Below are 27,050 nucleotides of genomic sequence, written 5' to 3' on the forward strand. Positions count from 1 at the left end.
TATACTTTTAATTTTTATATAATATAAAGAAATAAAGACAAAAAAAATTGTCTCAAAATGAAAAAAAAAATTAGGTGTGGACCACCCTTAACATTTAGGGTGATGAAAAATAGATGTTGTCCGATTCTCCGCCCTGGCCGATATGCACGGTAAGATTCACGAAAATCGGCCGAGCCGTTTCGGAGGAATCCAATCACGCACACCGTGACACGAGAATTTCATATATTAGATGTTATACAAAAGTAAAACACGCATTGTTAAAAGTTGTCCCTACAAACTCCGTCCACAGAAAGCCTTGGATCTTAAAAGTTCGTAATGTTCGTGTGAAGTTTAAGCCGAAATTAGGGGTCGATATATACAGGGTGTATACATGTTTTAAACAACGGATATGTATATATATATAATCCCGACCCCTCTCACTCGTATGTAACAGTTAAACCATTTGAACGCATGTATAGTTAGAACAATTTTTAACTGTTTTTTTTTTTGGTTAAAAATAAAGTTTAACTAATGCAGTAATATATCAGTTAAAATTAGTTCTTACTAGATATAACAGTTTTTTATAAAACTTGTCGGTTAAATTTGATATATATTATTATATATATATATGTTCATATCTTTATTCAAGTAGGCAATTTACATGCGGTTTTGTATCGTCGATTATTTTTAACATATATAATGTTGTTGTGTAAGCTACCACTGACTCGGAACGCAGATCTGTTGAGAAGAGTCGAAACACAAAAGTTGCTCTTTTATTGTGTGTACAATCAATCATGTAAATGAGTCAACATATCAAGTTCCATTTCGATCAACTAAAAATTTTTGAATGCTATAATAAAATTAAAATTAAAAGAGATTTAAAATTAAGAAACGGAAGATCAAAGATATGTTTATGTTTATCATATACATATATATTAATATATAAATAACAAAATATAATATCGTGACGGTTCTGACAGCTTACGTGTACATTGGCGTGAGTAATAATGGTGGGATCTAAGAATCTATCTGCTTTTGAAAGTGGAGAATTTAAATGTTGTCTAGACTTCACCTACCACTATGGGTACATTATATTTCTGAGACTCGCTATCGCAGTACACGGGTTCGCTTCCTGTGAAACAATCTTATATAATTCACACTTTGTGCATTAATTATTTAGCATTGTCCCAGTGGACGTCCTTTAGTTTGCTAGTTTATATAATGTTTATATATATACAATGCGCAATAAAACAATTTAATTGCGCAGTTTGTTTATATGAACCTGTGGTGGAGTTTAACAGGTTAGGTAGGCAATGTTAGAGACAACACCTAACGAGCTGGAGCACAAAAATTAAAACGCTTGGATGAAATATACACACAGTTTATTTTAAAAGTCATCTGCCTACAACTTCAGATACACCAACGCCGTAATAAATTATTTGTCATGCGAATGAAATAATTTTTACATTAAAATTTCACCACTAATTTGTACATATTAAACGTCGATTCAAAATTGATATAAGACAGTCTTTAATTCCATATTCCATCACAGCACAATAGATTTAATATAAATTCACAAACAACAACACATACGTCACTTGACGCCGTTCGCCATTGTTATATTTCATAATATTTTTCGGCGTGAGACGCGGTTTTGACAACCGCCTACGAATCATACGCCGCGCGTCATTTGTTTTTGCGCATGCGTAGACCGATGCATTGACAGATAAGCGAAAGCATTTTGACAGCTGTGATTATTTCGCTACAAATTTATTTAAATTATTCATATTTTTGTGGTAAATTGATGTTATATATATATATATATATATATATATATATATATATATATATATATATATATATATATATATATATATATATATATATAAAATTTCCGACGCCTCTAAACTAGCTGAGGTCTGTAGCAAACAGCATCGGTGGACCAGCGAGCAGACAAATAAATTTAGCCCCGCGATAAGCGCTGTATAAATCTGACAACGCCGCCCCCGGAACACAAAAAAGAACATACTGTATATTACTTCTTTACTGCCACACGTTAGGCTCTAAGTCAAAAGTCCAACCTTGATATATTTAATAGACTTTTTCTGCTAGAAGTTATTAGGTTATCATATTAAAATAGAAAAAAAATGATGTAACATATTTTAAAGTAATAACTTTATTTAATGATTAATGTGAAATTAAAAAGCTTATATTCGTGATTTATAGCGCCTGAAAATCTTTCTATCATCCAAAACTAAGCCGGTGTTCATTTAATCACGCATTCTCCTTATTTTAACCTGAATGCACCCCTGTACAACAAGTTAGACTGTCATCTGAATAATTGCTTTCGATTCATTTTCAATTTTCGCAAATTTGACCATACATCTTCGAGCTGTTCTCAGCTAAAATGGCTGCCTCTCTGACAATGCTATGAGAGCACTAACTAAACATTCTTTCTCTCTTTTCTCTATTACCTTACCGTCTTAATTCTAGTTAGCCAGTTCTGTACCAGAAAACCTTTGGATGGAGTAGAGACATGAAGAAGAGGGCAGTTTAGTGTATCCATACGAATACAGCCATTATTGTGTACCTATATATTTATACAAACATACATTTATAAATATATATATACATATAAGGGGGACTGGAAAGTAAAGTCGTCTCTGTCGACATATTTTACAGAAAAACCGATTGATTTGTTATCGCTCCGGCATTGATTTGTATACTAGATGGCAAAAGGTTGTTGATAACGAAGGTGAATAAATTGTTGATTAGAAATAAATGCTTGTTAGAAATGTAGTCGTGTGAATTTAACTTAAGAAAGCGACATTACTTTCCGGTTCCCCTGATATATCACATAAGCACACATGTAAATACATACATACAAGAATATTTATCTATTCATATATACACACACATATATCTATATATACACATATAGATTTTTACGCGAAAAAGATATAAATAGGTATAAAGGTAAGTAAAATTAAAAATATATAAATTGTTAAACAAATTATAAAGATTATAATTAATATACAAATTAAACAATAACGTTTTATATTGTGAAATATTCTTTAATTATATTTATTTTGTTATAAAAGATAACTAATTACAAAAGACTTGTACATATTTATTTATTCAAGTCACTCCCAACTTTGGGTCATTTATAATGGTTCTATAAGTTTAATTAAGCATATTTAGTTTATTAACTGTAGGTCTGTCAATATATATATATATATAAAAGATTGTCTACTCCCATTACTTAGAAACAACTTAATAGATTTCGTAAAGGTAGTAGAAGGTTCTAAAGTGAAAATATCGCAGAAACTAAAAAAAATCACAAATTATAAATTCACGCGTTTGAAATTATGCGCGATGCAAATGTATTGTTGTTAATTGTCTCAATTTAATTTATTATTTATGATTAAATAAATAAACACTCAGTTAATAAATAAGATCATTGAATTAAGTTACATGAATTTATTTTTTCCATATGAATGCTTTAGGCCTGTGATTCCCAAAGTGGTCTATATCGACTCCTAGGTGTCTATGACACCCTGCAAGGGGGTCTACGTCAGCGAAAAAAAAATTTTGGGGTCCATGAAATGAAAATGGTGGTCCACGATAGTGGATCTCAACACATACACTGATAGTACCTATTTACTTATATCATATTATCTTATAATATCAAAACATTTACATTATTTGTAAAAGTACCTATGAAGTAAACAATTTATTATATATGTTTATTTATATGTAAAATTGTGTAAGTTGTAGGATGTTGGTATTCGCTTTCCAATAGGTTATTGTTTACATGGGTAAATAATTTTTCAGTTACAATTTTTATTTTATTTTTTTTTGTTGCTTCATATTTTATTTTGTTCATCATCTTTCGTTCTTTTACATTCTTTGCATTTCAGATATTCTCTTACATCTCTCCTGCATTCCCAAGATATCACAGCTCTAAGTAGGAAATGAACAATATTTAGCCACTTCCGCACATTCAGTGGTAGTCGTGCAACAAAGTGCACCGCCCGCTAGCCCCCTGATAAATGCGTATGCGGCAAACAATGCGAACGATGCTTCGCCGCATATTTCGCCAAACGATGTTTTGCATGTGCGGAAGTGGCTAAATATTGGTCCTTTTCTTACTTAGGATGGACTTCCGCAAGGTAACGCCTGATTCCATTAAATATCACAGATCTGTTTAAATTATCACATCAGTTGGCTATCACAGCCTTTGTTACTAATTTACGATTTGAATGCGTATCTCGTTTTTATTTTGTGATTTTTATTACACCTATATTAATTACAAATTTTATTGCAGTATTTATTTATTCGTCACAGTATTGAGGTCTCGCTTAACCCTGTCTTACATAACTAAGACGTATTACTATATATTACAGTTTGTTTTATTATTCTGCACAACCTTAGGAATAGGCTATGTTATTCGTCGCCCATCAGACAGGCGATGTTACTTGCCTTAATGACTCCTAATAACTCTAACTTACTAATAGATTACTAGTTCTATTGGAAGTCTATAGTAAAAGCCTATGTTCAACAGCGGACCTCCTATGTCTTAAATTATAATGGATTAAACAAATGAAATGTAGGTATGCAAAGTTAATTTTAAATTCTCTAAGTTTTGGACCCTAAATGCTACGCCGCTACGAAGCTACGACGCTACGAAGCGCTACGGCATTGTGCAATGTGACCGGGGCATCTATATGAGCTAGGTCAATAGAAAATATACGTGTACAGTAAAGAATATATAATTAAAATGAACAATTGAAAGTGTACATCGAGTCGCACGCGTTTTAGTTCCCCTAGCGTTCAAGATCGTAAGACGCAACAATAAATATGAAGATGCATTGTTGTTATGCCAACTAAAAGACATTATTCTGGCGTGTAGTTCGTTTAAATGTATCTTTTGTAGACTATTTTTGTATAATATTTTATTAACTTTATTTAAGCATATTTACTCTTATTGTGAATTATTCATATTTTATTTTAAGTGAATATTTTCGTCATCAAAAAATGAATTCATGTAACATACTTCATACATATTTCTTAATTACATTAATTTAAGTTAATATACAACGATATAAATATACATGTTGCATATAATCAAACGCATTTATAATTTGTAAACGAAAGTATCTGTGACAATATGAAAAAATATATACATAAGAACCTTTTACTAAATATCAAAGTTATAAAAAAATGCTAAAATAAATAAACAGACATTTTTAATTTATGGGAATAGGCAATAATTGTTTTATATTATACATACATATATTGACTCATTTACAGTTAATAGAATAAATATGCTTTATTGAATTTGTAGCAGGTGGCGCAAAAGTAATGTCGTAATATAAATGTGCTGTAATTTTTACAAATGGTACTAAATATCACTAGGCTTTGATATTTACGATGTAGATACATAAAGAATTAGTACCATGTATTTCATTGAATGTAGTTTTAAACAATAGAGCTTCTTTTTAATTTATAACGAAATGGCTGTCGGCTTAAATTATGACATTACTTTTGCACGATCTGTTATAATATTGAGAAGTTGTCGACGGTGCTACACTTGAAGTTGTAAACGAGTATATATACCTGGGTCAAAGGTTTCGCTATGTAAGTCCAAGTTCGAGAAATAGTTCACTCGTCGAATCCAGCTCGGACGAACATCGTTCAGGAAGCACCGAAACCTGTTCTCGTCCAATATACCGCTATGTTTCAGACGAAGCTTTTTAAAGAAGGTTTATTGCCAGTGATCACATACGTATCGGAGATATGGTCGCTTATGATGGGCTTCAGAAGGCTGAAGGTCACGTAGTGATTGACAGGGCTTTGGTCAGAGTTTCTGCACAAAAACAAAGGTCGCTGATGTAGCTGGAAGAATTGCTGGTACGAATTGGCAGCGGACGTGGAACTCGTCCAACAGTCGGTCGTAGATTTTCAAGTGGCGACCACGAGTCGAAAGTCGTGGCGTGCCACCCACTAGATCAGAGTTCCCCAAACTTTTTTGTGTCGTAGACCCCTTGCCATGTTTTTCCATGTTGGGTAGACCCCTACTTACCTGATATTGATTTCCTGTAAATTTCTAACTGTAGTGAAGTTTAGTGTTAAAAACTTAATGTAAAAACACATGTTAATTAATACATTAATTGATTGAATTTAAATTAAAACTACTCAAAATAAAATTTTGTATCTGTTATATAAAATATACGTAACATATTAATAATTTTTTACTTCACAGGTACTTTTATAAATAATGTAAATGTTTTAATATTATAAGATGTATGTTTTAATATTGTATGATGTAAGTAAATAGGTACTATCAGTGTATGTGTTGAGATCCACTATCGTGGACCCCCATTTTCATTTCATGGACCCCAAAATTTTTTTCGCTGACGTAGACCCCTTGCATGTTGTCATAGATCCCTAGGGGTCGATATAGACCACTTTGGGAATCACTGCACAAGATAAAGCGACATCGACGCCTGCAGATGTCTGTCTCTGCAGATTTTGTACTACCATAAGAAATTTGCCTATCGTATTTCATTATTAAAATTGAATCAATGTAACATATTTCAGAATGATAGATTTATTCTCGATGATTGGAAATGTGTTTAAAAGGTTTGAAGCTTATCATTTTGCTTAAATCTAACTGTAGTTATGAATCGATCACTATTTTATTTAACCCTTAATAGCCTAATTTACGAATGTGATTTTTTTTAATATTACTGTGTTTGCTTGAGGGTCTAGATGAAGGGAACATAGATTTTTTTTTTTTCGCTGGAAAGAATATTATACAACAGTAAAATTCGTACAGCCAACCTATAAAAAAACTAATAGTAATGTAAACATTCGGTTTAAAAGATTGGTATCAAAATTGAAATTCTAGGCTATTAAGGGTTAAGTCTTTTTTAAAGCTGCATATACATTATAAATAAAGGTTGTAGTTCACTGGATGTATTTGGTAGAGTATGCGCAAAAATTATACGCTCCAGTTCCCGTGGCCCCTTTCCACTATCAGCCGTAACGGAACGCAAAGGGACAGGCTGCATCCTTCGGCGGTTGTTGCTCTGTGTTTTTTTTTAAATTTATAATCTGTATAATGGATATGTTTTTAATAAAGGCGGGAAATTATGACAGATACTATATATTTGGACTGTTATTTTATAATTAATTGTTATATAGATATAACTGTATGGCGCGTGATGTGTATGAAACTGCTTTCCATCACCACTAGATATATACACAAGAGTGTGAATGGCTAATAATCACGACTATTTATGTTAATTATTTATTCAATAATGTAGCATTATTTTGCATTTAGTTTTATCTATACCTAGGCCTAGTTTTATATTAATTATAATTGTGATAATATTTAAAATAAGAAAATGACCAATATTTAGCCACTTCCGCACATGCAGTGGTAGTCGTGCAACAAAGTGCATATATATATATATATATATATATATATATATATATATATATATATACAATGTCTGGTAATGTCCGTTGATTATTTTTCATTTAGGCTATATCTGATAAAGTGTATATGTATAAATCTGTATTGCTAAACTTTATTAACAAATGTGTTATTGTGGACTTTCTTCTTGCTTCTTCTTCACGACTAACACTTTGCGAAGCAGAGTAGAGTGTAATATAAAATGGATTAAAAAATAGATAAACAATAAATTGTCGAATGATAAGAGTTCTGTTAAAAGTTCCAATGCCTATAAATAAATTTTATCATTACCTTTTATCTAGGTAAGCTAAAAAAATATATCATTTATTACCTAAAAAGTAATGGTTTTCAAACATTGAACTAAAAGACAGATGACAGATCTGTCAAAATTTTATAGCTGCCTAAGATGGTGGTTGAAGGCAGTAGTCTTGCGTTTAAAGTTACTGCGAGAGAAATTAAAATAGTTACGTAGTCATTAAACAGACCCTGTATATATAAATTATTAAATGACGTCCTTATTGTTAAAGAAATAATATCACACTAATATCTAATATTGCGTTAAACTCGATGAAATTCAAAAATTCTTTATTCAAGTAGTGTCATTTACATGTGATTTTGAATCATTGATTATTTTAAAATTGAGTAGTAAGTCACCATCTCACCAAACGTTGATCTCTTGTGAAGATCCGGCCAGAAACTCAACATTTAATGGAATCAGGCGTTACCTTGCGGAAGTCTATCCTAAGTAAGAAAAGGACCAATATTTAGCCACTTCCGCATATGCAATGGTAGTCATGCGACAAAGAGCAACAAATGCGTATGCGGCAAACAATGCGAAATACACAACCGCCACCGTCAAATCACTTAACACTTGTTTCACCTCTCCACGGGGCATCTTCAGGAATTATGTTACACATATTAGTGCCAAACACAGGGTGTACTACACAAACTCTTGGTCCTTTTCTTACTTAGAAACTCAACAGTTGCTGTTTTAAATGATTTTTAAAAAAAAATCATATGTACAATATAATATCATAATAATACGGAAATGGGTCAAAAAACCAAGTTAAATAAATTTCGATCAAATAAAAAATATTTAATGCTATAAGAATATTTATTTAATTTTAGATTTAAAACTAAGAAGCGGTAGATCTAAGATATCTCGTGGAACTTTATCAACTAGTGGCTATTGCAAAGATATCTTTGCCTCCTACTGCTAATTCGATGAATATTAAAAAAAAATTATCAAATTTAAAATTGTAAATAATAAAACACTGGCCGTAAAAAACTGGCGTCAAATAAAACTTGGCTTTAAAAATTTCACTCCATCTTCCGTGATAGAGGACCTAAGATATCTCGTGGAACTTTATCAACCAGTGGCTATTGCAAAGATATCTTTGCCTCCTACTGCTAATTAGATGAATATTAAAGAAAAAATTATCAAATTTAAAATTGGAAATATTAAAACACTGGCCGTAAAAAACCGGCGTCAAATAAAACTTGGCTTTAAAAATTTCACACCATCTTCCGTGATAGAGGGCCTAAGATATCTCGTGGAACTTTATCAACCAGTGGCTATTGCAAAGATATCTTTGCCTCCTACTGCTAATTCGATGTAAATTAAAAAAAAAAAATCAAATTTAAAATTGGAAATATTAAAACACTGGCCGTTAAAAACTGGCGTCAAATAAAACTTGGCTTTAAAAATTTCACACCATCTTCCGTGATAGAGGGCCTAAGATATCTCGTGGAACTTTATCAACCAGTGGCTATTGCAAAGATATCTTTGTCTCCTACTGCTAATTCGATAAAAATTAAAAAAAAATATCAAATTTAAAATTGGAAATAATAAAACACTGGCCGTAAAAAATTGGCGTCAAATAAAACTTGGCTTTAAAAATTTCACACCATCTTCCGTGATAGAGGGCCTAAGATATCTCGTGGAACTTTATCAACCAGTGGCTATTGCAAAGATATCTTTGCCTACTACTGCTAATTTGATGAAAAAAAAATTTAAATTTAAAATGGGAAATAATAAAACACTGGCCGTAAAAAACTGGCGTCAAATAAAACTTGGCTTTAAAAATTTCACACCATCTTCCGTGATAGAGGGCGCGAAAAATAAATTCAACCCGGCCATATTTAGTGCGGGGACATGGTGAGCGTAAGAAAATTGCAATTTGCCCGCTGAGCATTAAAATGCGCCGCCAGAATTTGTGAATATTGGATAGGAATTTATATTACGTGTAACCTCGCGGATGGGCCACGGCTTGAACGTAGGAATCTTCTAGAATTGTCTAATCACTTCTCTTTTATTCTTTTTATATTACTTCAGAAGACAATCGGTTATTGCGACTGCAGCTAAAGAATTTCATGGTTAGGTCATGTTTTATTACCTATTGTATATTCAAGAGAGACAAGAAGAATATTCTAGACCAGAGCTCCCCAAACTTTTTTGTGTTGTAGACCCTTTGCCATGTTTTTCCGTGTTCTGGTAGACCCCCTGCTTACCTGATATTGATTTCCTCTAAATTTATTTGTTTGTCCCACATTCTTATTTATAGAGTGACGAATTGAACAAGTCAGTGCAAGATAGCGAAGCTCTGAGACTGCGACTCTCAGGTTTTTACAAGTTCAAAATGTATTGCGATCACAAAGCGAATACCAACATCCTACAACTTACACAATTTTATAAACATCTATAATAATTTTTTTACTTCACCGGTACTTATAAAAATAATGTAAATGTTTTGATATTATAGGATAGTATGATGTAAGTAAATAGGTACTATCAGTGTATGTGTTGAGATCCACTATCGTGGACCCCCATTTTCATTTCATAGACCCCCAAATTTTTTTTCGTTGACGTAGACCCCTTGCAGGTTGTCAAAGACCCCTAGTGGTCGATATAGACCACTTTGGTAATCACTGTTCTAGACTATATCAAAGTTAAGTTTCTAGATTTATTTAGTTTTATCATCATCGACAAATAGAGATAGATAGAGGGAGATACGAGGGTGGATTGAAAAGTACTCGGCCTAACACAGATCCATTCAATTCTAAAAATCAAATCTATCCACATTATTTAGTTCAGTTCAGACTAGTTCATTGTGTGAAGTTCGAAACGTGTGCGATAATAAGTTGTGATTTTATAAATTTAATAACAAAGTAATCGGACATAATTTCCGCGAATGGAGCAAATCGAGCAGCGTGTCGTCATTAAGTACCTCCATAAGAAGGGGCTATCATCAAAAGCCATCCATGATGACATGGTCAGTACATTAGGCGATTGTGCTCTGTCATATTCATCCGTCAAAAAATGGATAGCAGAATTTAAGCGTGGTAGAGAGAGTGTGAAAGATGAACCCCGCTCTAGAAGGCCTTCGACGTCAACTACTGACGAAAATATGAAAAAAGTACTTTATTTAATAATGGGAGACCGCAGATTAAAAATTAGAGAGATAGCCGAGATTATAGGCATCTCTTATGAACGAACTCAAAACATCATTGTCAACGAGTTGGGTTTCCACAAGGTGTCTGCGAGGTGGGTTCCGCGACTGCTTTCAGTTGAACAAAAAAGGACGCGATTGACTATTTCACGCGACTGTTTGGAGTTATTTGAAGCCGATGCAGATGATTTTTTGAATCGTTTTGTTACTATGGACGAAACATGGGTTCATTACTGTACACCGGAAACAAAACAACAATCAAAACAGTGGAGAAGACCTGGTTCACCACCCCCTAAAAAGGCTAAGTCGATTTTGTCGGCAAATAAGGTGGTGGCTTCAGTATTCTGGGACTCGAAAGGTGTGATTATGATTGATTATCTTGAAAGGGGTCAGACTATAAACTCTGATTACTACTGCACCTTACTACGTCGTTTACGAGAGGAAATAAAAGAAAAACGTCGAGGAATGCTCAGAAGAAAAGTCCTGTTTCATCAAGATAACGCCCGTGTTCACACGTCAGTACAGTCAATGGCTGAAATTCACAACTGTGGGTTTGAACTGTTACCGCATCCGCCATATTCACCTGATCTGGTACCATCAGACTTCTTTCTGTTCCCTAACCTAAAAAAGCACTTGGGAGGTCAAAGATTTTCGACAAACGACGAGGTCAAAGCAGCTGTAGACGCATATTTCGACTCTAAGGAAGAATCATTTTTTTTCAACGGTCTAAATGCTTGGAAGGGGAGGTGGCAAAAGTGTATTGAACTTGATGGTGATTATATAGAAAAATAAAAATATAACTGATTTAGTATGTGTTTATTTTCTTGGTTAGGCCGAGTACTTTTCACTCGTATATTGCAAATAGTTCCGCGTGACATTTTACCGTATGTATCTTTCATAAAAAAATTAAAAACAAAATCGATATCTTCAGTGTTTCCTTTGAAAATTAATAATAAAATGTTTATTAGTACATATTAGGGTGACAGGAAAGTAATGTCGTTTCTATCGATATATTTTACAAGAAAACCGATTGATTTGTTCCCGCTCCGGCATTGATTTGTATACTAGAAAAGGTTGTTGATAACGTTAAATATATTGTTTATTTATTTATATACTTTATTAGAGATAAACAGTGACAAAAGGCATTAAGAAACGTAAGTCTTTAATTCCACATTTCATTACAGCGCAAAAGATTTAATACAAATTCACAAACAACAACACATGCGTCACTTGACGCCGTTCGCCATAATTATATTTCATATTTTTCGGCGTGAGACGCGGTTTTGACAACCGGCTACGAATCATACGCCGCGCGTTCTTTGTTTTTGCGCATGCGTAGACCGATGGATTGACAGATAAGCGAAAGCATTTTGACAACTGTGATTATTTCGCGACCGTTTAAATTACTGTAATTGTATTGTATGCAATATATTTATAATATAATACGCGCAGTATATAAAACGTAGTCTTCCTCTTACCAGAACTAGTCTAAGTTACTTTCTTTTTTTCTTCTTTTCATTTTTACTATTAGACACCCACTTCATGGCATAAGCGTCTCACAAAGATCGCCAGGATGACCAGTCCTGTGCTTGTAGCTTCCTAAGATCCTAAATATCCATCCATCTAGTGGGGAGCTTACTCACGCTGTATCTATCAGCCTGTGGTAGCCAATCGAGGACTTTTTGACCCCAACAAAACGTCTCTTGCTACAAGCATGATATATATATACACCAATACCTCGCTTTGCGTAGTTTCGTTTTGCGTTTTTTTCGAAGTTGCGTCGCTGCTTAATTAGTACTAATTTTCACTGTGCGTCGTTAGATTTTCGAGGTTGCGTTGTTTTGGGTTCGAGTCTTTATTTTTTTTTTTAAATTTTCTTTTTTAAAAAGATGGCAACACTTGTTTCTTATACAGTTTTATTTCACTTTGTCTTGCTAATTTTAAGAGTTCAGTTTCAATAACGTAGTGTGTTGTGCTTTTTTTTAAAAGAGAGAAATAAATTTATATAAATTTTTACGTGTTATTTCTGGTTACAAAAAAGGTAAATATTATTCCAGTTTTTTTATTGGCAGAGTTATATTATTTTTGTTTTTTAAATGTTTACTTTGTTCCATTTTCTTTTTAAAAAGTAGTATTTTCGTGACCCTGGAACCTGTCTTCGATCTTTACATGGTTTGCTATAGAAAATCTTAATTCACTTTGCGGCGTTTCAATTTGCGTCGTGTTTTTTTGGAACGTAACCACGACGCAAAGTGAGGTATTGGTGTGTATATATATATTACTGTAGACTCTGATAATATTTTAAATATATATAATTTTATTTGTATTAGATGATGAAATAACATTTTTAATTCATTTTTTTGGTAAACTTTCAGCTCTATATATATATCTTTGGATTTGTTCAGGAATCATAGAGTTGAATGTATACCTGTCGTATCTGAATGTTGCTAGCTCTGCGTGTTTCTCCCGATTATCTTTTGATGTAGACGCTCAGCGCGAACTCTGCAGTTTGAAGGTGGAACCGCTTAACACCAACGCCTCGGCGCATACGACATATAAATTCTATTTGGTTATTCACACAAACTGTCCGAAATACCAAAGAATACATCGCGATAGCTGTATTTAACACGTTCACTGCGGGCCCAATTTTGAAGAACTTTCAGCTGGTGCGGCTGAGGTCGAATCAGCCTCAAGCTGAACTTCCTAGTAGTGCGGATGAGGCCTTTTCTGCCTCATGTTGTGGCTGCCACAGCCGCCGCACTAGAGAGAAAACAAGAGTTTTACGCGCCGCACCAGTGCAAAGTCTACCATGAGGCTGAATCGGCCTCAAGCCGCAGTGAACGTGTTAAATATAAATACATTATATTTGTAGTGTTTTTCTTCCGTATATTAATATTGGTGATAAATATGACATATCCTATTAGTACTTTGTGTTTTGTCTGCTAATTGAACCACGTTCGATATCGCGAACGTGGTTCAAAACTGATGAGGTGATGGATGAAGGCATCGTAAAAGAGAGGAAATGGAATGAAAGGGTAAGACAGATGAAATGTAGTAAGTAAAGAAAAGAATGAAAGATCTTAAGACGCATGGAAGAAGAGTGCGATAGTAAAATAATATAAGTGAAAAAAATTATTAAAAGAAAAATAAAAGTCCTTATTCCAAACAAGCTACGAGCACGAGAGGGCTTATTCAGCGGCTATTGGAGGCTTTATCTAATGAGACAAATAAAAAGTGTAAAGTTAATAATTTAAATAGGTAATATTTCATTAATACATCTGTAAGATGTCCAACGGAGGCCTATCCATTTAAGTGAGCCGGAAAATCCATGAAAAGCAGTGAAAATTCGTAAAAACTTTTAATTATTAGAAAGATGGATGGAAATCAAAAGGCCACAGCCTTATTCGCAGGTCTGATCAAGTTCGAACCACGTTCGATATCGTATTATTAGAGAAAACACAAAGTATTAAAAATACATTTTGTTTTCTCCGTATAATTTTGTATGTTATATAAAGTCTAATTGAAACTTACAATAGCTTATGTGTTAAAAAAACTAGATTATAAATAATATATGAAATTAAGTTAGTGTCAATAAATATGTTTTAAGTTTGTAGGGGATTCCCGTGCGGCTTTTTAATCATTTAAAAACACACGTATGTTTCGAATTTCAAATATGGCCAGTACAAGATATTACTTTTGCGTTCGAAATTCAAATATCGCCGATAGGAGATGTGACTTCAACAAATTTTCTTCACTATTAACAACAATGCAACAAAGATATGAACGGGATATTTCTTTTGAATATGAACTCCACATTGTCTTCTCTTTTATTCATCTTCACTTCAACGTTCAACTGAAAGAAGTTTACAGTAGGATATTTAGCTCTTTCTTCTAGAGATTACCCATGGATTTATAATCAGAATGAGGTTGACAAGGTCGTCTGTGTAAATTATGGGTTTACCACTTCAGAAATTTAAGGCTTTAGCGGTTACTTGATGCTATGTGGTTTGTCGACCGCCAATTCAACTTGCTAATCCTGCTCGGTTTGATTGCGTAGGGAAATCCCGGATCTATTATGGTTAAATAAATATACGTAGCGTTCGAAATTCAAATATCGATGAAGATGTAACTCCAATAAATTTACGTCACCATTAACAACAATGCAATATAGATATGAAAATGATATTTCTTTTAAATATGAACTCCATATTGTCTTCTCTCTTATTCATCTTCACTTCAACGTTCAACTGAGAGAAGTTCACAGCTGGATATCTAGCTCTCTTCTAGACATTACCCATGGATTTATAATCAAAATGAGGTTGACAAGGTCGTCTGTGTATATTATGGATGAACCACTTTAGAAATTTAAGGCTTTAGCGGTTAATTGATGCTATGTGATCTGTCTATTGCCAATTCAACTTGCTAATCCTGCTCGATTTGATAATTTAGGGGAATCCCAGATCTATGATAGTTAAATAAATGCCTGTAGCGTTCGAAATTCAAATATTGCCGGTAGGAGATGTGACTTCAACAAATATACGCGGCAACTAACAACAGCGCAACAAAGTGTACGGCCCGCGGCGCGGTACTGCCCGTTATTCTTTTTAATTTCTGCCGTCGGCCTTTATGTCCGCGATAGCCGAACAGCCTTATCAGTGTGTACATAAATTGGACCAAGCGTTTTTCTATTTTCTGATTCGAGACAACGAGAGAAATTTTCCACTACCGAATTTCTATTCTTTTTAAAGTGCGAGAGGAAAACTTTCATATATAGCGTGAATAGTTTAATAAGTGTGAATGTATACCTCACTTGTTAAAGGTATTTTTATATGCCCTCACTATTTGGGTCCTTTCATTCCACCCCCTATTTATCTTTTTATTAGTGATATCTTTTATCTTCTTCCATTACTTATTATTTATAATTAACATTGTTTTCATTTTTATTTATTAAATTTTTTTCCATCACCTTTTATATTATCCTCAGATATTACAGCTTAGGTTTATTTTATTTTCTCACTATTGTATATTTTTTCACAGCTTAATTTATACATACAAATATATAATTTTCACAGTTTTTATGTATGGTTCTTTTATTTAAATGTTTTTAATATTTTGTTAATTTACACGTATTTACATTTTTTTAACATTTACATATTTTGTTTTTAGCTATAATTTTGATGACTCTTATGCAGAAGTTGAGGAAGGGTGTTCTTCTTTGTGTCTATTGTAATAAGGCGATGTTTTTAAAGCTAATACATGTATTTGCAATCAGCCTATATAAATTAAGATTTAATTATTTTTTTCTACAGATATACGCCATAATAATAACTTCTGACAGAACATAGTTTAAAGGCGTAAAAACTTTAATATTGTAAATGTATAGTATAATTTTCTGTCAATTATTATATGTATATGCTATCCTAGAGACGTAAAACGCTGAATGGAGGTCGATTAAATAATCGTATGAAGGTTTAAAGAGGAAGCCTATGTTCAGTAGTGGACGTGCTGAAACTGAAATAATGATGGTGATGATTTGTTGTTCTATTTATTTGTGTAGAGCATGAATACTGATGGCCCGTCGACAGCAACAATAATAATCTCGTACATTCGAAAAATATTGGATTCTAACTATCAATTCTTTATTGTCTTTAATTACCTATACTTCTGGCGGCCGGCCCGCCATGATGTCTTTTTTTTATTTTTTATTATATGGTCCCCGCTGTTGGTGACCCCTTGTTCCCCTATCTCGTGTGGGACAGGGACTTTTTAATTCTAGTAATTTATTCATTTCTTTTTTTTATTTTTTATTATTATCATTCTTCTCTTTCATATCATCTTATCTGTCGTACTATTTCTTTCATTCTACAATTTTCCCAGTCTTTCTCTTTCATTCCATTAGCCATACATTCATCCTCAACCACTACATTCTAGGTTTCCCTACCATTCTATTTTGCAACATTATTTATTTTTCCATGATAAGTCTGTGCAACCATGGTGTAGCGTCCCGGCTATATGTTGCGGCGTTAGGTAATGTGGAACAACAAATGCACGCCGGGAATCCGAGAGGAAATCAAATCAGCAGTTAAGTTGAGTGCACACAACGACGTGAATTATTTAAGCTCGGAGTCTGGTTGTAGCCTAATATAATATACGGCGCTGGATTTTGAGACTCCTAGTTTGTGCTATATTAGATTTACTACTCTCTGATTGTGCGTAGAGTACTCGAGCGACAGAGGCGACGATTTATGTGTCTATTATTTTTTATATACTTTTTTATTTTTAGATCGAAATTTCTCGACCACGTGCCCTGGAAAAACAAGAGCTGTAATTGACATCTATCGACTAACATTATGAAAGAATGCAAATTTCGAGAATTCTCTGGTCAAATTGATAACTATTGTTACGTACAGTGGATTCTATTCTCGAAATTAAACACCACTGGTGCACAAGGAGACCTATGGAGTACTTTATTCACAAATCAAATGGGCACTATAATACAAAGTATACTTTCGAATAGTTTAAACTACGCTTTCAAATCGCTGAAGAAATCACTGTACAAATAACTTACAAAATAGTCACTTTAATATGAATGCACTTTGTATCACTGATCATACATCTTAATCTTATAACTAGAATTACAACGCTGAACTGTCGACATGGGGAGTACACCTATTTATACTACGGATAAGGTTCTAGTAAATTCGAGATAGTACTCGGTTATAATTTCCGAGAAACTTACACAAAAATTTATAAATAACTTCAAGGTCACTCGTGTTCACAGCACTTCTTGATACAAGGGTTTGGTGTTTATTGTTTAGAGGGTTCTGTAATTCGTTCGGTTGCGTTCACTAGCTATGTGACGTCACACACGCCGGTGTTAATATCAATTTACATTATAAATTCTCCACTTTGTCCTTCTACTTCATTCTCGAAGCATCTTTAAATTCACTCCACAATCTTTACATCGCCTCGCACCCCAATGGTTCGCGTGTTTTATTATTACAAACTTTTGGTCATTGAGGTTGAATCTGTTCGTACCTCGCACCTGCACTAACACATCCTGTGAACTACTGGCGCTCTCCGATCCGACCTGCTGCCGCCTGACCAGTCCTGGGAAATCGTGCGCCTGCTTATCACCACCACTAGGAGAGTACCGATCTTCGGTGTAAAATCAGACCAGGCCTTCTGTCCACGACTCTTTTATTTTAAATATTTTTTTTGCCACATTATACAGATAAAAAATGTAAAGGTTACGCTGTTCGATATTTAAAATAGCTAAAAAAACGCTTGTGTTTTCTACAAACGACAAAGTATATGAAAACGCAAGTCATGATGTGAAATATTTGAAGTTTAAATGAAAATGGCGATTTAGAATGTGGTGTAATAATAAAAATCTAATTTGGGATACGTGATATGGACCCGAGAGATCAATGTGGAAAGCAATTTTATATTCTTTGGTCTCCTTGGTTAATCAGGTACATGAGGTCATTTATCTTTGTGACCACCTTGTAAGGTTCTATAGGTTTAACTATTTATTTCCATCGATATCTTTTGTTTTTGGGATCTCTCGTACCTCTAACTTGTTGTGGATTAAGGACTTTATTTAGATAAATAAGTTTTTCAGTTTTTGATTCTTTATTAACACTCACTTCCATCCTCCTCGATTTATTTTATTCTTTTTTTTTGTCCTTCAAAATATCTTACATTCTTTTTACAATTCTTTCTTACTTTCATCATCTCCCTACTCATAGGTGGCTGGGATGGTACGTTATTTTATTTTTTATTTTATAACTATAAAACAATATATAACATCACAGCGTTTATATTGTTATTGTTGCTTGACTATTATTATTACATGACTAGTTTATTTTTATATTTTTCCATGTTCATCTATAACCATTTATTTCTATTTATGGTGTCACTCACCACCCTCCGATCGAATGAGAGGAATGATGGACGAAGGTTTTCGTCGTCCATCAATAAGGCAATGCTCTCCAATTCTATCCTTGTTTTTGTCTCTATTTCAAGGGCGCTGTGTATTCTTGCATGTGCGGTACAGTCGGTCAAGACGTGCATGACGGTCTGGTCCGCTCCCGTGTCACAGAAGCATGAAGGAATCTCCATAAGTTGAAACCTATACAGATTCTTAATATTTCATGCCACTCTTAACGATAGGGGATATGTCTTGATATTTAGCAGCCGTCACAATGCACGCTGTCACACGTATGAGTAAGAAAAGGACCAATATTTAGCCACTTCCGCACATGCAGTGGTAGGTAGTACTGCAGGTGCGGAAGTGGCTAAATATTGGTCCTTTTTTTACTTAGGATGGACTTCCGCAAGGTAACGTCTGATTCCATTAAATATTGAGTTTCTGGCCGAATCTTCACAAGAGATCAGCGTTTGGTGAGATGGTGACCTACTACTCAATTTTCAAATAATCGACGATTGAAAAGCGCATGTGAATATCAACTTGAATAAAGATTTTTTAAATTTCCGAACCGAATTTAACGCAATATTAGACATTAGTGTGTTAATGTTTCTTAAACAATAATTATGTCATTTGAAGTTATTCACACAAGGTCTGTGTAATGACTACGTAACTTTTTGAATTAGTAACTTTAAACGCAAGACTGCTGCCTTCAACCACCATTTTATGCTGCTGTAAAATTTTAACGTCAACGCCTGATTCCATTAAATATATATATATATATATATATATATATATATATATATATATATATATATATATACATATATATGAATATAAAAAAAAGAAACTCTCTGTCTGTGGGTGCTCTGTGAAGCAGACTGCCGCGCGGGTACAACAGTCGCTCGCGGTCTCAGCCTCCCTAACAGTAATCACCCGCTAATAAATTATCGGGCGCGTGCGGCGCCCCGCCGTATTGCAGTGCACCCGCGCCAGGGCGGCGGCGCGGGGCGGGGTCGAGCTACGGGGCTACGGGGCTACGAGCTTTGCGCTACGAGGCTCTACGTGCTACGTATCCGTAACCTTCAGACCCGAGTTCGCGTAAAATGGTGTCTGATTATTACTAATCATTATTTCTGATGAGATCTTCAAGGTCGAAGGAAGATCGTGGATCTTGGAGTAGTAGTTTATCGGCTGATATGATGAATGTTCAGTCTAGCCAAGCATCTTGTCTAATTAGATCGTATTATTTAAATGCTACCTTCTGAGGTCTGAAAGTACGGAAGGGGGGATTGTTAAGTTAAGTTTCATAGTTTTAAAAATTGGTTTAAATAAAGGTTAAGTTTGACCACCGAGAAGTCCTCGTTTCGCAAGACATCACTACATTACAATAACAATACTATACACTTACACCGTTATAGTGGCTCTTCATGTAAATTTATTCGTTGTAACTGGAGTACGATCGATCAGCTTATTTTAAGATCTCGGTCCTTCTATTTCACGAGCGCCATTTCGATGTACATAGTCAAAATGGCTAGCGGTATGATTTCAAACATACAACATATAACAAGCATAATATAACAACATATAACAAGCAATAAACAAAGCACAAGATACAGAACCCTCTAAACAATAAACACTGAACCCTAGGAACACGCGTGAACTTGAAGTTATTTATAAATTTTTGTGTAAGGTTCTCGGAAATTCTAACCGAGTACTATCTCGAACTTACTAGAACTTTATCCGTAGTATAAATAAGTGTACTCATTATATCGACAGTGCAGTGTTGTTTTTCGAGTTATAAAATTAAGATTTACGATCAGTGATACAAAGTGACTATTTATTAAGTTATTTGGACAGTGATTTCTTAAGCGATTGGGAAGAATAGTTTAAAGTATACTTTGTGTTAAAGTAGGGTGACCATCTGATTTATGAATAAAGGACTCCTTGTGAACTAGTGTTTCAATTCGAGTCAGAATCCACAGTACATAATAATACTAAAAGCGGCCCAAGGAAGAATACTATATTGAAGACGAAATGTTTCTCTTTTAGTTTACAACTTAATGGTATAAGAAATAAAAAAAATTCAAAATAAGGTTTTATTATTTCATAATTATCACTAACATCTCGGCTCCAAGATGTTTACTGCGTCACATAGGCTTTCTACATGTATTTTAAAATAGTTCAGTTTTTGTAATGTTCCTGTCATCCGGGGTCTAGATTCGCTATCTTATTTTTGGGACAGAGACATAAATTTTTCTATTTCCACCATCTCTCTTTCATCCTTTATATTTTCTATCATTCTTACAGAATTCATTTGAAATAGTCCGATTGGGAATCCACTTTTTCGCAATTTAAGAATTTTTATCTCTTCTGCGTTTTGCTATCTACCCACTACGTATCAATTCATGCCATCATCGTCGAACACAGTTCTTCCACTTATTCTACGAAATCATTTCGAAAGACCTAAATGCTGAACATTGAAAAACTGCATTGCGGTTACAATTCATATGTTTCTATGAACCATTAAATAGATAAAATAAAAATGGATACCTTATTAATCTATTTAATTAAGCTTCGACGTAAAATGTATCTTAAGGCATAAATATAAGATACATTTTGTTTTGTATCTAATCGTCTCATGATTCGAGTATTTGAAGATCTTACTATATCCTCGTATGAGATATGTAGAATTTAAGCCTTATCATATGTAGGTTTACATTGCTGTCTTTATAAGAAACCTTCGTAGATTTAGCATGACTATACCAGCCTTGGATGCCAAAGTTGAAGGTTCAATGAAATAAGTGATTTATTAGTTGGAAACTGTGTACGGTTTTAAATAAATTTCATTTGTTATAATTTATTGCAGGTTTATTAGGTTAGTAGAGCTTCCTTAGATCACCACGAGGGTTTCGGGGGTAGCGTATACACGCATACCCCGGGACGGGCTATCGAAAAAAAGCACGGCGCGAGGGAAGACCGCGTGGCGATACCTGACCGGGAGAAACCGCGGTCCCCCGTTTAGCGCAGAGGGCGACCACCGAGGGGGGGTTTTAGTGGGTAGGAATCCCACATACCCCTGTCCTCCCCCCAGAGGCAAGACATCTTGAATACTGGAAGATTTCCCCCACAGAAAAAAATATATAAAAAAAGCTTCCTTAGATAGAAAAAGGATGCAGGAAGTTGTTGAATGCGGGAGGGTAAGACCAATCATCATGGCGATCCATGGAAGAGGCACATGTGATGCAGTGGGCGTTCATCAGCTATAAATAAGAGTTTTGGTATACACTTAAGTGTAAATAAATAAATAACACCTTTCTGTACCGCTTTTACAATAAACACCATTGTGAAGATTATATAGATATCTATAGGTTGAAGTGTGGTAGTTGTGATGGGGTATACGTGGGTCAAACTGGTCGAAGTTTTAACATTCGTTGTAAGTAGCATATTTCCGCATATAGGAGTGATCGCCCTGAAAGATCTCATTTCTCTAAACATTTATTAGAGTCGGGACATAGTTTACCGCACGGTCATTCCTATGACGTGCTGCATACCTGTAGCAAAGGATTGCAGATGGACGTGTTGGAAAGGTTAGTAATAATAAGACACGCGGGTATTGGAACTATATTTAACAAGCAAGACAATGTTTCCTCCTCTCCATTATTACAAGTTTGCCGGGGGACTCGGTTGTGGCACTCGTATATTACGTAAAATCGCAAATATAACTCACGCGTAAAAGAGGGTATAATAAAAATAGCCCACGTGATCGGTCACGTGACTTTGAGTGGTAGTGGGGGAGGAGGTGGCATATAAATAACAAAGCGGTGACGGACTGAGCTCACTCTGTGTTTAGCACTAATCTGTGTAACATAACTCCTGAAGATGCCCCGTGGAGGGGAGGTAGTTGTGTAATTCGCATTGTTTGCCGCATGCGCATTTATCAGCGAGCTGGCGGGTGGTGCACTTTATTGCACGACTACCACTGCATTTGCGGAAGTGGCTAAATATTGGTCCTTTTCTTACTTAGGATAAACTTCCGCAAGGTAACGCCCGATTCCATTAAACCATTGTAAAGACTTTAATTTGTGAATTTATTTTAAAAAATTCATCGAACAAACCCTAGACCATAACTCCTAATACAAAGTTAATGATTTTAAAGTGACGTTACAGCTTCGAAAGTAATTGCTCTAAGTACTGTAATAAGAATATTGTTTATTTACTAGCTGTGCCTTTGACTTTGTCCGCGTGGATTAAAAAAAAACTTCATTAAATAAGCAATTTTATAAAATAGGAGTAGTCTGTTTTTTTATAACATATACCTGCCAGTATAAGTTTTGAGCGATTTAATATATTTTTTTAAAATAATGACATTAATTTCACTCTTTCAAAAAAAATTTAACAACATTGATATTTTTTAAATTACAATAAAATGGCTGTTGGTTTATGTTATGACATTACTTTTGCACCAACTGTTATTTTGAAAGCAATGTTTAATAAAATCCCGTGAAAGTTCGTTGTGTGCTCTTCTAAGACCAGGGCGTTTGAAACTTTCGTAATAACATAATTTATGTATATGCATATTTATTTTCGATATGTATTAAAAAATGGGCTTGCATTATCAGTTTGTCCATCATACAAATTTTTTAAAATAATTATTTTGCTGGTAATAAATAAATGCTATATTGAAATCGAGTTATTCAACCAACTGGTCGTGGAGAGTGCTATGTTCGAAATTTCTGAATGAGGTGATCACTGGAATAAGGTTTTAGTGATGATCATGATCAGACTTCCACCCATAGTGGTGGGTCTATCCATGCCGCGTCTACGCTGCCATTTCAGACGAGAAATTCTTCGAGCTACTTCGGCGAACTAGGTTCTTCTATGGCTCTCCTGATTTCTGATTTGATCTTGCAGCGAAACTCTCCTCTCCGTCGCTCTATGAGTGACTTTGTCTTCTTATAAGTCCCATGGTGACATCAAAACTATGTAAAATAATCAAAAAGGCAACATAAAATAATATAGATAATAACTATAAAAAATAAATAATTTATAGAAGTACAAGAGGCAGTCTTATCGCTCGAAGTGATCTCTACCAAACAACCTTTGGATGGAGATGAGAGACATGTAGAGATGATAAAGCTGTTTAGGGTGTACATATATACAAACTAGCTGATCCCGCAAACGTTGTTTTGCAAAAAAAAATTAAAGTTTTTAATTAACAAATAAAAATAAGGGTTGATTGTAGAAGGATGAAAATTTAGGGTTGTGTATATTTTTAAATGCTGTATCTAAAAAAATAAAAAAAATATTTTAAGGGTGAACAACTCTTATCACTTAGGGGTATGGAAAATAGACAATAGCCGATTCTCAGACCTACTGAATACGCATATAAAATTGGATAAAAATCGGTCAAGCCGTTTCGGAGGAGTACGGTAACTAACATTGTGACATGGAAATTTTATATATTAGATATATACATTACTATAGACACGTATATATACAAACATAATTATATAGCTTCATATTGTTACAAAGCACGAGTTACAGAACCTTCTGAATAATAAACACGGAACCTTAGGATCAAGAAATGAAGTAAACACGCGTGACCTTGAAGTTATTTTTAGATTTTTGTGTAAACATAACGTAACATTTATAGTATTATATTGAAAAGCTATGGTATTAATTTTATGGAGCCTAGAGAATAGTATTACAAGCCTAAACTTATTTCAGGTCATTACTCTATATCAGTGATTCCCAAAGTGGTCTATGACAACCTGCAAGGGTTCTACGTGGGGGTCCACATACTGGACATCATTAGCCGAGGAGATTTAAGATTAACCCTTACAAAATTGACGCCAAATGTTGATAATTTATTATTAAAGCATCAGGTTCATCCTTCTAACTAAAAATATTAACTTATTGCTTATGTTATTTTATTTATAGTTTATTTTATGTTTATTTAATGTTACGCATATTTTACATAACAGATACAAAATTTTATTTTGAGTAGTTTTAATTTAAATTCAATTAATAAATGTATAAATTAACATGTGATTTTACTTGAAGTTTTTAACACTAAACTTCACTACAGTTAGAAATTTACAGGGAATTAATATCAGGTAAGTAGGGGGTCTACCTAATACGGAAAAACATGGCAAGGGGTCTACGACACAAAAAAGTTTGGGGAACTCTGCTCTATATCATCATGTCAGCTGATATACCACTGCAAGGTGTAAACCTCACCTAAATGTCTCCACGATGACTGATCATGAACCTTAATTATGTCCTCGGTCTATCTAGTGGGGGGGGGGGGGGGTCTACCTACGCCGCGTCTACTTGCTTGTGGTCGCCTCAATAGAACCTTTCAGCCCAAACTGACATTAACGGCAGAGCTATATCCTCCACACACTACTATTTTATCGTATATACATTACTATGTTATATATTTATATATATATATCGGCTATATTAATATAAATATTACTTGACGGAAATTGAAAATTGTCTCGTAGAGTACCCGAGTCTTTATTATAGATTTAATGAACGCCTAACTTTTATAGTACAAAACAAAAAACTAAAAATTATACAGGATGCAATGCAGTAAAACCAAATAAAATAGACTAATCTAGATGTCTGTTAGTGTGTAAGTGACTTATTTTAATTACATATTTTCTGTAGTTAATATTTATTGTACACGCTAAAAATATATATATATATATATAGTTGTATAATAATAAAGAAAAAGCACAATGAGTCGTCTTAACATACGATGCAATTTCTAACAGACAACCATAGTATTGAAACAATAAATATAAATAACGAGTAGTTAAAAGTAAATAGAGAGAAAACATATATACATATACATACGTAAGTACATGGCATATATACCAATAATAAATACGGTATAATATGTAATTATAAATATAAATATCAAACTGACTTGGATCGCACTTGTCTCAGAGTAATGAAATAGAGAAATAAAAAAATAATAATTTAAAAGTAAATAATCATAGATGTAGTAAATATTTCTTAAACATTTAACAATAACAGTAATTAATCTGTACTTTATCAAAATAACTTAGAATAATAAATTATAATTTATGTTCTGAAGTATTTTCTGTGTAAACTGTTGAAGAGCCGGAGGTATACTTCCCAAGAGTCCTGATGCATGTGATGAAAAAAGAACCTTCAACACTAGGCCAGATAAAATGAGAGACCACGTCTGTGTGTGGGTGTCTTCATGGATACACATTTTTTTATGGCCCCCGCTATTGGGGGCGCTCGTACCCCTAACTTATTGGGATCAGGGACTTAATTATTCAATAAATTTTCAGTATTTTCTTTATTAATCACTCTCTTTCACGCGTCACAATATATTCCATTCTTTACTTTCGTCCTTCACAATATCTTTCGTTTTGCTCTTTTATACCTTCTTTCTTTCCTCGCCTTCCTTCCATCATCTTCTTACTCTAAGGTGGCTAGGTACGTTTATTTTATTTATTTATTTTGTTCTTACATTTTATTTTTATCATTATTAATACATAACAATTCTATACATAATTTGTCATACATTTCTGTTTATTTTGTTAAAATCGTTTACATGCATTGATACACATTGGTTGAAGAGCTTCATCAGGGGGATGTTGAACGAAGATGTTTCATAATTCTCCAAATATTACATCAAACACTTTTGGTATATACTATACCAAATGTCTTTGCATCAGCTTAAACAAATGAATAATGTCTATGGTAGTCAGTATATGTATTCAAAAGAAATTTAAAATAAGTCGTACCGTGACAAGTCGGTTTTGGTCGTCCTAAAATAAACCGAACACGTGGCAGAATCTAATAGTAACACGTTGTATATCAAGCGACGTTCTATATTTGAAAATAAAAATCATTCCAGCGATTTAAATTGAAAAATCATCCATACCCCATTAAATCACGAAGATGGGTCAAAAAGAAAAATATGAAACTGGAAAAGAAAAAAAAACATTTCGCCCAAACCGCTTCGGACCGTCCGCCCAAGATGTGTTTTTAACTCACACATACACACGAGCCCCACATACGCAAACTTCCGTGACATTTACGGACGCGTCAGCTGAAAAACTACAACACGCGAAATTGAACTCTAATTAATATATACAAAGGCTATATACGCATGACTGCGTGCTTGATAAATTAGGATATTTCAAAAGTCGAATACTAC

The sequence above is a fragment of the Battus philenor genome, unplaced genomic scaffold, assembly GCF_028537555.1.
Source record: "Battus philenor isolate CCGP_79_NKW_IND1 unplaced genomic scaffold, ilBatPhil1.0.hap1 SCAF_26, whole genome shotgun sequence".
NCBI lineage: Eukaryota > Metazoa > Arthropoda > Insecta > Lepidoptera > Papilionidae > Battus > Battus philenor.